The following is a 12337-nucleotide window of genomic DNA, read 5'->3' on the forward strand; positions in this document are numbered from 1 at the left end:
AAGCTAGAGATTTCCGATACCTGGTGTTGTTTTAGCATAGTTTTGATTAACTAGAAATGTTATGTAATGAAAATACATCCTTTAGATTGTCCTATCAAATACGTTCGCAAACACACACAAACAATTCATTCAACCCTTCCTTTACACCTTCCTGTAGCGTCTTAATGTCTATATATGTATTGGGGTTTTCATGTAAACATGATCCTTCTATGTCATAGTGATGCAACAGTAAGATGATATGGTCATTGGTTGGCTTAGTGTTCTCAAGTGGAATGTTTGCCTTCAAAAGTGAGCACAGTTGGAGTCTTCCTCTGGGCTCTTTGCATGTTTTCAGAGCAGCTGTTCATTACAATAAAGTTTGGGATCACTGACAGAATATCGACAGTCAAAATATCGACTTGCCAAAATATTGAGGTAAATATAAGGAATGCAAGAATATCGACTTCCTATATACAAACAGGTAAGTGCAAAAATATCGATAGGAAAAAATATAGACAGTCAAAATATCGAATGTTTTAAATATCTTAAAAGTTATTTAAAAGTAATATAATAATGAATATAGGTAATTTAAACATACTTAAAATACTTAAATAAACTTAAAATTAATAAATAATTTATGTACTTAAAAAAAATATATATTTATTTTTAAAACAAATACATATATATTATTTGCATTTATGCAGTTATGAAAAGCAAATTTTATTGTACATGATATGTTGTATATGGATTCATCCAGTAATTTACATATGACAAACAGACTTTTTACAAAATGGATTGTAAATAATGAAGCAATCGAATTTTTAATTACGATATTTAACAATAATAATTGTTTCCTTTTAAGATTAATGTAAACAAAAGGAACAATATCGTTTTAAATGGGTAACACATCAAATGTTATTGAAAGTATGTAACAGTTGAGAAATCGAGCCCATAGGACATGTCATCTAGTCTGTTTGTTATGTCTATAGTCAACTTGCCGACCACGTGACCGGAGTAGGAAGGGCATAACATTTAAATGGCTACAACCTGTTACAGCCTGTATGTGATCAAGGGCGTCTGAGCCTGAAACGCGTCATCTGTTGTTCGCTGCTGATAAGGTTGAATAAATAACATCTTGCCTACAAAGAAGTGGTTCGCTTCTCCTTCTTCGCCGCCGAGGCTTTGGTGGAAGTGGTTGGAGTTTTGTCTTGGATATATATATCTATATATATATCTATATATATATATATATATATATATTTAACAAAACATATACAATATTTTTTCCGTAGGATAGCGAGAGGGTTAAATTTACTATTCACACTCCGAAGAGTGCAACAGGAAGGAAAGCGTTGGATAGCGTTAAGTTAAAAATTACTATTCCCACTCCAGTGAGTGCAACAGTAGGGAAAGCGTTGGATAGCGTAGGGGTAAAAATTACAATTCCAACTTCAGAGAGTGCAACAGTAGGGCAAGCGTTGGATAGTGAGAGGATAAAAATTACTATTAGCACTCCAGAGAGAGAGCAACAGTAGGGAAAGCGTTGGATAGCGTAGGGGTAAAAATTACTATTCCCACTCCAGAGAGCGCAACAGTAGGGAAAGCATTGAATAGCGTAGGGGTAGAAATAACTATTCCGACTCCAGAGAGTGCAACAGTAGGAAAAGTGTTGGATAGCGTGGGAGTAAAAATTACTATTCCCACTCCAGTGAGTGCAACAGTAGGGAAAGCGTTGGATAGCGTAGGGGTAAAAATTACTATTCCAACTTCAGAGAGTGCATTAGTAGGGAAAGCGTTGGATAGCATAGGGGTAAAAATTACTATTCCCACTCCAGTGAGTGCAACAGTAGGGAAAGTGTTGGATAACGTAGGAGTAAAAATGACTATTCCCACTCCAGTAAGTGCAACAGTAGGGAAAGCGTTGGATAGCGTAGGGATAAAAATTACTATTCCTACTCCAGAGAGTGCAACAGTAGGGAAAGTGTTAGATAGCGTAGAGATAAAGATTACTATTCCCACTCCAGTGAGTGCAACAGTAGGGAAAGCGTTGGATAGCGTAGGGGTAAAAATTACTATTCCAACTCCAGAGTGTGCAACAGTATGGAAAGCGTTGGATAGCGTAGGGGTAAAAATTACTATTCCCACTCCAGTGAGTGCAACAGTAGGGAAAGCGTTGGATAGTGTAGGGGTAAAAATTACTATTCCTACTCCAGAGAGTGCAACAGTAGGGAAAGCTTTGGGTAGCGTAGGGGTAAAAATTACTATTCCAACTCCAGAGAGTGCAACAGTCGGGAAAGCGTTGGATAGCGTAGGGGTGAAAATTACTATTCCCACTCCAGTGAGTGCAACAGTAGGGAAAGCGTTTGATAGCGTAGGGTTAAAAATTACTATTGCCACCCCAGTGAATGCAATAGTAGGGAAAGTGAATGCTTCATATATAAATATAAATAACATAAATATTAAGACCAATTACAAAATAATTAATATATTTTACAATTTTATAAAATATAATAGTGAATCCATTAAACTTACAAATAAAAATGAACTAATAATAAAACTTACCTACTAATACTAATTATTTACCAATTACCAATACATTAATTTACAATATAAAAAAAAAAAAATTAGACACAAAATTTAAAAAAAAAATGTAATTACTTACAATTAAATTACTTCCCAAGCTATTCCCCTATAACCACACAACCCACTACAGAAAATAATGTTATTAAAGTAAAATATTTATCAATTAATCAATTACAATATATTACAAATTATATTGTAATTAATTACCAATTATTAATTAATTAACAATTAATTCTAAATAAATAACGATAAATAAAATAACATTTAATAATTATAATTAAATTACTTCCCACCCTATTCCCCTATAAACGCACAACCCGCTACAGAAAATAAATTACTAAATTTAACATACTTATCAATTAATCAATTAAAATTAATTACCAATTATATTTTAATTAATTACCAATTAATAATTAATTAACAATTAATTCTAAATAAATACCAATAAATAGAATACCATATATAATTAATTATAATTAAATTACTTCCTACCCTATTCCCCTATAAACCCACAACCCGCTACAGAAAATAAATTACTAAACAATTTTATCAATTAATCAATAACATTTATTTAACAATTATATTTTAATTAATTACCAATTTCAATTAACAATAAATAAAATAACATATTTAATTAATTATAATTAAATTACTTCCCACCCTATTCCCCTATAAACCCACAACCCGCTACAGAAAATAAATTACTACATTTAACATATTAATCAATTATTCATCTAAAATTAATTACCAATTATATTGTAATTAATTACTAATTAATAATTAACAATTAATTATAAATAAATACCAATAAATAAAATACCATATTTAATAATTATAATTAAATTACTTCCTACCCTATTCCCTTATAAACCCACAACCCACTACAGAAAATAAATTACTAAAATTAACATTTATCATTTAATCAATTAAAATTAATTACCAATTATATTTTAATTAATTACCAATTTTAATAAATTAGCAATAAATAAAAAAACATTTAATTAATTATAATTAAATTACTTCCCACCCTATTCCCCTATAAACCCACAACCCGCTACAGAAAATAAATTACTAAAATTAACATATAAATCAATTAATCATTTAAAATGAATTACCAATTACATTTTAATTAATTACCAATTAATAATTAATTACTAATTAATTCTAAATAAATAACAATAAATATAACATATTTAATTATTTATAATTAAATTACTTCCCACCCTATTCCCCTATAAACCCACAACCCGCTACAGAATTATATTACACAAAAAACCTACCTTGAATTCGATATTTTTGTTGTCTATATTCTGTCTAATCGATATTATGTCCATTCTATATTTTTGTTTCGATATTATGTCCATTCTATTCGATATTACAATTTTCTAGTCAATATTTTGGTAGTCTATATTATGTCTAGTCGATATTATGTCTATTCTATATTTTTTACTCAATATTATGTCTAGTCGATAATAAAAACTCGATATTTTGACTCTATACCAAAGTATAAGAAGGTAACTGCTGTATGTGGACCTTCATCTTTTAACATATTGGCGACGGGCTGGCTATAAAGGAACAGTTTCTTTAATCTACTGGCTGTTAAGGTACTGTTTTATATTATTCAAAAGGGCCCAAGGGGGATCCAAAGCACTAACAGCACGTCACAATCCAGCGCTTTCTGCAGGGTGAAGATCAAAGCTACTGCTTTGTTTGCTTACGATGACATAACTTTCATGGTGGCAGGAATTAAAGGAAGAAGGTTTATACTGCATTTCTTGCATACCTAAATGCTACGCAGATGTGTTCAGATTAAGCACTGATCACTGTGAAGCCTTATGTTATTGAGCAGGTGTTTCCAAGAGCTTCGCAAGACTGTATTTGCAAGCAAACGAGGCGGTGTAACTAAGGAGATCTGTTTTCATTATCTGCATGCGCTTCTTCCGCGCACACACCATCACTTGTGATCACATTAGGGTGATCAACTGACATGGGTGCAAATTCAGGATGGTGAGTAAAAATTCAGGACAAAGGATCAAAATTCAGGACAAAAATTCAGGACAGGAGGTCAAAATTCAGGACAAAACTTTGGGACAAAGGTACATTTTATAGACACATCAGAGGAGGTCGGGGAATAGAATATATTTAAGCCCATCCATATCCAAACATATTCAATCATTTGCAAACCTATCCATCATGTATCCTTCTAGCCATCATTTCACTCATCCATCCCTCCATCCACCCTTTCACTCATCCATCCATTATCCATCCATCCAGCCTTTTACCCTTTCACCCATCCATCCACCTAGTCACTCATCCTTCCACGTATTCACCCTTTCAGTCATCAATCCATCCTCCCTTTCTCTTTCCATCAACCCTTTCACTTAGCCATCCCTCCTTACACCCATCCATCTACTCATCCACTCATGAATCCATCCATTTACCCTATCAGTCATCATTCCACGCTTTCACTCCTTCGCTTATCTATCTATGTGTCCATCTACCCTCTCTTTCACTCCCTCATCTAGCCTTACATTCACCCGCTCACTCATCTGTCCAGCCATTTACCCTTTTACTGATCAATGTATCAATCCATCCAACATTTCACTCATCCATCCATCCATTAACTCACCCATCACCCACCCGTTTACTCATCCATCCATCCTTTCACTCATCCATCCACCCTTTTACCCATCGATCTACCCTTCCACCCATACATACATATTTTTACAGTTTCTCTCATCCATCCTTCCACTCAATCATCCGTACATCCTTTATCTCATTATCCACCCATTCAACCTTTCATTCATCCTTTCACCCTTTCACTGATCTATCCAGCCATCCACCCATCCCTTCATTTACTCACTCCCCCACCTTTTCATATTAATTATGAGCTGAGCCTTTGTCTGCAGAGTTGCAGACAGAAGAGGCCCATCAAGATTTTCACCCTTGCTGTAGTTCCTAAAGCAATTGGTGGGGGTAGGGTTCCCTATGCCCCTGCACATAGGAAATCTGAAAACGTGAAATGCATGGGTCATGCATGATGCACTGTGCCAGGCTCTGAGGTAACTGTGACATGGTGATGTTTCCAGGGCTTTAAGTGGGGTGAAAATACCGGGAGGCCTCTCCAAAGGGGGTGTTCAATGCAATTAAGGGCGTGGCTTAAAACATGTAAACTAAAAATCTGTGCTTAGTATAGTGTGCTGCCTGACTGGTCTTTTGCCTCTTTTGTCATTGTATCCAGATATATATAACAAGTAATGTTACACCTGCAACAAGCCAGAGCTATTGGCTTTGTCATTGGTTGTTAGTTGCATAATATTAAAAAATAGCAATTATGGCTTCCTTGAATATAATATTGAAAATGCATCAGTTCTAAAATGACGAGACTGTGAAAGAACTCTAGCCCCTTCTTTTTAACTTCTTTCAGTAGCTCCTTTTGATGAGCTGGGTTCTCATGTAGCAACATTGGCATTTTTGCACATTTCTTCTGTCTGACAGAATGCCCTGCCCTAGACCGAGCCTGGGGCAGGCCCACCACATGCTTTACTGGCCTAGACCGGACCAATGTTATTCTGTATGTGGCAATCAGACAGCAAACAGAATGACAATGGGCAGGTGGAGCTGCTCTTGTGCTCCGAGAAGAGAGGCTTCATGCAGGGAACAGTGCTGTTCCCTGCAATGCCCAAAATTATGGACAAAAGGTGTCCGTAAAAGGGATCCTCGCGGACAACGGACGTGAGGTCCAAATTACGGACAGACCGTGAAATTTACGGATGGTTAGTCACCCTACATCATACAGAATCACATAAAAATACACCCTCTCATATACACACAGATCATCACGCACATCACACACAGGCCATCACACACACATGCCACATCATCTGCACAGAGTAGGAACTCACATAAATCCAATCACATCACAAGTTGCTAAAATAACACAAACGCATACCTCTCACTGTCGCAAATATGCTTAAAACATCTGAAAATGGGCAAATCTTTGGAAAACCTTTGTTATTGACTCCTATATTTGCTGAGTCAGCATTTTACAGTGGCAGAAGAGCAGGCAGCCCACCTAGTCTAAAAATAAAATAAGACACCTTCCCCACTCTGGGTGTGGGGTACACTTCAGCAAAAGTCCTGAATAAAATGAAGGCAAAAGACTTTGGAAAATTGAGCACTTTTGCAGCATTGGGAGAGGACTATGGCGAATAATGAAAAACTGACCTCAGATTCTAAGTTTCTTACATTTACTTGAGAACACGCATCCACAGGCTCAACTACCTCAGTGGTATTAGACCAGAGCCAGTTCTATCAAAGCTGTGTATTGAGTAAATCTATTGCAGGCTGCACAACTTTTTATGAAAGGAGAGGAATCCCTGGTGCAGAAGATGAGACACCAGCATCATGCAGACGCTCAGGAACACTTAAATCAGTTTGGGTGAACTGACCCTGGCATATGTAAATTGTAAAAAAAATTGTAAATTGATACTTGTATAGTGCACTACTCACCCGCAAGGGTCTCAAGGCACTTGTACGAATACCGCTGTGGAACCCGTCCTGGCTTTCCCTGTGAGGTGTCCACTCCTGGGCACCCCCAGGGTGAAGGCCAGGCATCCTTAGCATTGTGGGGGCTGTTGTGGAGATTAAGCAAGCTATTGCCCAGAGTTGCAGAGTGGGACTCTATGATTGGAATAGACACCGAGGCGAGAATTATCAGATCCGTGGAATTTTGAGCCCAAGACCCGCCGAGGCGGGGAATTGAACCCTGGTCCCGGGCTAGACCTATGCATCAGGGTCTGCCGCTCTAACCATTGAGCCACACTTCTGCATTTGTTGAATTTGCAACACGGTTCATAAATATAATGTATGTTATACCAATTTGGATTTATTTTCATTTGTATATTTCTGGACCCTTCCAGGTTTTTTCAGTGTACGTGCTCACAGCATTTGATCCTAAACGACTTCAACTCAAGGAATTCAAGTTTACTTACTCAAAATAATTCACATGTGCAGGTTTAAACAGGCATTCTGCTTTTTGGGAACAACTAGACCTGGCCATTCTACATGAGTTTCAAATGAATATCCGGTTCTTCAGCACAATATTTTCCAAAGTGGCCTACAGCGATCTAGTTTGTTCTCGAACTCTGCTGCCTGCCCCTACCCTCCGTTATAGATAACAGGGTTGACCCAAAATAGTCACTGGGACCTGGGTAAATGATTATTTCAAAAAGAGTGGTCCCAGAATGGGAAAGAAAAGAGAAAATAGAAAAACTTCTCGCAAATATATACACAACTTTAGAAAGGAAACAAATCTGAAGTACGATGTTTTTAATCACACAGTACTGAAAAAACCTTATCACTGGTTATACAATAATGGCAAATTCATTCACATAATCCATAAAGCAATTATGCCCACAAAAGCATGAAAGGGGGAAAGGGGTAGTGCAGTGAGGGGATTCCGTGAGGTATTAGCAGACTCGCACTCTACATTGGGCAAACACGTTTATTCAATGTTTAACTATTCACATATGCAGTATTACAGTAGCTCCCCAAATTGGGCCACATGTACAGGCCACAAGGCTCAAAGATTATTATATAAAAACCAGACTTCTGTTACAGCTGTGTCAATCATGCTAGTGGTAGAAGCTGGTGTTCATGAGGGTAAGTAGTCAACGTTTCGACCCCATCCGTTGTAGGGATGGTTTCCCTTACACAGCGGGTCTTCGTCAGGACAGATGAGGTGGTGTGGGCAACCTCCTAAGGGTAAATAAAAACACAATTTATTTAAGGGTCTATAGGGAAGATCCCTAACGTCCCATATTGGGTATCACCGTACACACTCGGGTCTAGGATTTAAAACACACATACAGGACCAGAGAATTTACAAAAAAGGACAAGTCCCTTAGTGCCGTGCCTATTTCAAACAGATAAGGTCCGTTTACATAATGGGGTTAGTTATACTCAGGATGATGCATACAGAGACCCTGACGTTAACATGGCTCACCTATCGACATGCCATGTCGGGGAGTGTGGTTAGCTTGTTGCCGAAAAAGAGAGCGAGGCGAAACTCAGCTCTTCACGGTCATGTCCTCAATGGGGCAAACATGGATCTAAATAACGAAATAGGGAGGAGAGAGGTATTACAATATCCAGTTGTGCAAAAATCCTTAAATATCAGGGCATCTGTAGTGGCGCATTTACCTTGCCGCTGTCGATTATATCCAGCGTCTCAAAGGTTGATCCTCGAAGCGTTTGACTAAAAGGAAATGGAATACAAAAAACGTGGCGTAAGGGGCGATGTCGCTCGAGCGATCGTACCACTATCGCATTAAAGTGCATGGCATGTCGATAGGTGAGCCATGTTAACGTCAGGGTCTCTGTATGCATCCGTCCTGAGTATAGATAACCCCATTATGTAAACGGACCTTATCTGTTTGTAATAGGCATGGCGCTAAGTGACTTGTCCTTTTTTGTAAATCCTCTGGTCCTGTATATGTGTTTTAAATCCTAGACCAGAGTGTGTACGGTGATACCCACACACACAAGCAAAAATATAAGGAACAAAACTGCAAGACTAGCCAGGTTTGCAACAAAACTGTTGGAGTTTAATTTTACAGTGATTCATATTGCAGGAGGAAAGAATGCCAGGGCAGATTTTTTGTTGAGAATGCTTATTACTTAAGACTATAAAGAGGAAGTGGTACAAGAGGAAGTTGAAGCATGCATTGTTGCTACTGTGGAAGATTTTGTTATTTGTCATGATACAAATGAATGGTGTGATGCTCTCAAAGGTGATAACATTTTGAATCAAGTCATGAAAATTGTAACTTCTGGTTGGCTGAAAGAAAGGTCCCTGGATTGTCCATTTGTAAGGTATTGTCTTTCTTCTATTTCCTTCAATGATCACTGCTCTTGTTAGGTCATGTATTCTTAACCTTCTATGTTCTATGCCCTGCATCCTCGCAGAGAGTGTTCCTTCAAACATGTTTATGTTTGAAGGTGCATCTCTCGAGGATGCAATGTCTGTTTAACCATTGCTATGCTTACCTGTGTGTTTAACGATTCATTCAACTGCCAGTGGCGCTCCCGTGAGATGCTGATTGAATTGGATTAAACTCCTTTTGGATTGATACCTACGCCTGTTATTCATTCTTTCCGAATAACCAACCACTTCTTTACACCATTGCAGCCATATTGCAAAGTAGCAGGTGAGTTGTCAACTGAGGGTATTTATAAATGAGAGGAGACAAATTGATTCCTCCGGATTCTTTTAAATGAAGAATTTTAGAAACTGCCCACTCTGGTCATGTGGGAGTAATGACCACCAAACTCAAGAACAAGACATTTTTTTGGTGGCCTGGTTTAGATTGAGAAGTGGAGTCAAATGTCCGGAGAAAGTTTAGCAAAGAGTTGTTGTGGATTTTTTAGACCCCTTTCACATGTTGCCCAACAACATGAAATATGCAATGGGTGGAAGTAAAGGGAGTATCTGAGCTAAACAATAAGCCCGGGTGGAGTTTGCAGAGGCACACTCCGTGAAGTGACCGAAAATCTCCACCGTGCTACACGGAGTCCCGCAAGCCGGTGGAGTAAGGTCACATACATAAACACTGTAACTGGATGTCACTCTTCTAAGCTCTGGCGACAGCAGCACAATTATCAATGACAATTTGCACTGCCCTGCGGGCTAAAACCTCCACCACCGGGTACTGCCCTCCTTCATATTCTGCTCAGAGTCTCCTCTCTCCTTTGCAGACTCCACTCTTGTCGACTCGATATCTCGTCTCTCTAGTGTCACCCAAGCTGTGCACTGCAGTCCGCAACAGCAAGCGATGCACTGCTGAGTCATGATGACTCATCATGATAATGTGCGGGCAGGATGGCTCTGGTTTGCCATGTATGCCACAAAATGGCGGGCCCTCTGTGAGAGCCGCAAGCTTCAATACTATAGGTGAGTTTCTGCCAGCACCAGGCATACAACAATCCCACTTGCAGGGAGAGGAATCACTGTAACATGAAGGCAGCCTGCGGTGGGCATATAAGGTGCCTCAGATGCTGGGAACGACAACTGTTTTGGGGTGCTAGACGGGCCGTAATTTATAATTAATTATGCCATGACTGCTGCTGGGCACCAGCCCGTACTCCTGCTTGCCTCTTTAGCCCGTGTAACCAAAATTATCTTGCAGCTGTGGTGGGGCCGATGGGCCCATTTGTGGACGCAGGGGGCAAATAAACGATAGGGATAGTCCCATTTTGCTGCGAACCAAGTGAAAATGCCACCTGTTCTGCAGGATTAAGCAGCAGTGTGCCTAACCCGGCTAGAGAAAATCTGTAGAAATGAGCGCTATTGCTTCCTGAGTCCAGACACAGCAGAATGTTAAATGACGCCATCAAAACCAGGGGTGAGCATTGGCGCCTGGGTAAACTCTGCTCCTTTGGGGGATAGGGACATTTTTTGCCACAACTTTTCATTTCTAAGCAGACTGCGGAGTTGCAAAACTCTGCAAACTCTGCCGGCGGAGCGGAGCTTTCCGCCCACACTTACTAAACACAAAGGCAGCAATTTGTTTTTTTTTCAGAAAGCATTTAACAAGGATGGATTACCTAATAAATTGTTTACTGACAACAGTGCTCAATTCACATTTTCCAGTATCACAGAATTTCTGGATGGATCTGATCTCTCTTTGGTGAGACCCTGTCAGCAATGTGCATCGTCGAGCGGTCCCATAGATCTTTGGGCCCGAGCTCACCGCCAAGTTCGCACACAGTCTCCTGTGTTAAAAACCAGCAAACTCTGCAGAGAAGGCCGTGTCTGCTGCGGACCCCCTCAGCGATAATGACTGAGATTTGGACTGACCCCATGAAACACACTGACCTGGTGAACTCTCGTTGTCTGGTAGGAACTGTACTCTCTTAGCGCATCTCCACACATGACTCATGTAACAAGTATGAAGCATGCAGGAGGAACCCACCATGAACACTCAACCAATTCTGGGACTACCCATCGCGGGTGTCCCCTGTCCAGCCATCCATTAGCCATTATCCCACCGATGGGAATGCTGTGCCTTCTGGTGCACCCCTGGCATGAGTCCCAAACGGAGGAAGGAAACCAGTAACGCTGCCCCTGGCCACTATCATACATGCAGCAATTTAGCGCCGGTCCCTGGAGGCGCATTAAAAACTCGGCAGCGGTCCCGCAGCGCGGGTGACCGCAAACAGAGGAAGGAAACCAGTAACGCTGCCCCTCGCCTCTATCATACATGCAGCAATTTAGCGCCGGTCCCTGGAGGCGCATTAAAAACTCGGCAGCGGTCCCACAGCACGGGTGACCGCAATGGGGCTTTGGGGGGGTGGCCGACCGGAGGGAGGCTTGCCCCCCCCCCCCTGGGGAGTTTTGGGGCCCCGGGAATGTCGTGACGGAGACGTCCGTCCACGTCTCTGTCCTGGTCATTGTCCGTCCCCTTCCTGTCCCTGCCACCGGATCTGGTGTCCGGTGACCTGGTCACTCTGCCTGAGGACCCACAGGGTCCTACTGCCCTACTGTCAGTCGCCCACACTGTCGGATCCCAACCTCTCCGTCACGACATCAAGTCAGGAAAGTGAGATTTAGAGCGCGAAATCTCGCGAGAACAAGGGGCGGCCATTTTAGATGGGACAAAAGCACTAATAGCAAGAAGAAAAGGACAGCGGCCATTGCAAGGGCAGGCAAGAAAAGAAAAGAGCAGAAAACAAAGAAAAGAGCAGAAAAACAAAGAAAAGTGAAGAATAAAGG

At 40.2% G+C, this 12337-nt stretch overlaps 1 protein-coding gene across 1 annotated transcript in view; it reads right to left on the minus strand.

Annotated features, from left to right (window-relative positions):
• Positions 1-12337, minus strand: part of TLL2 (tolloid like 2) — a 2097051-nt gene that overhangs the window by 584822 nt on the left and 1499892 nt on the right. The gene's annotated exons all lie outside the window — the stretch shown is intronic.

This window comes from Lissotriton vulgaris, chromosome 5 (assembly GCF_964263255.1).
Source record: "Lissotriton vulgaris chromosome 5, aLisVul1.2, whole genome shotgun sequence".
Classification (NCBI taxonomy): domain Eukaryota; kingdom Metazoa; phylum Chordata; class Amphibia; order Caudata; family Salamandridae; genus Lissotriton; species Lissotriton vulgaris.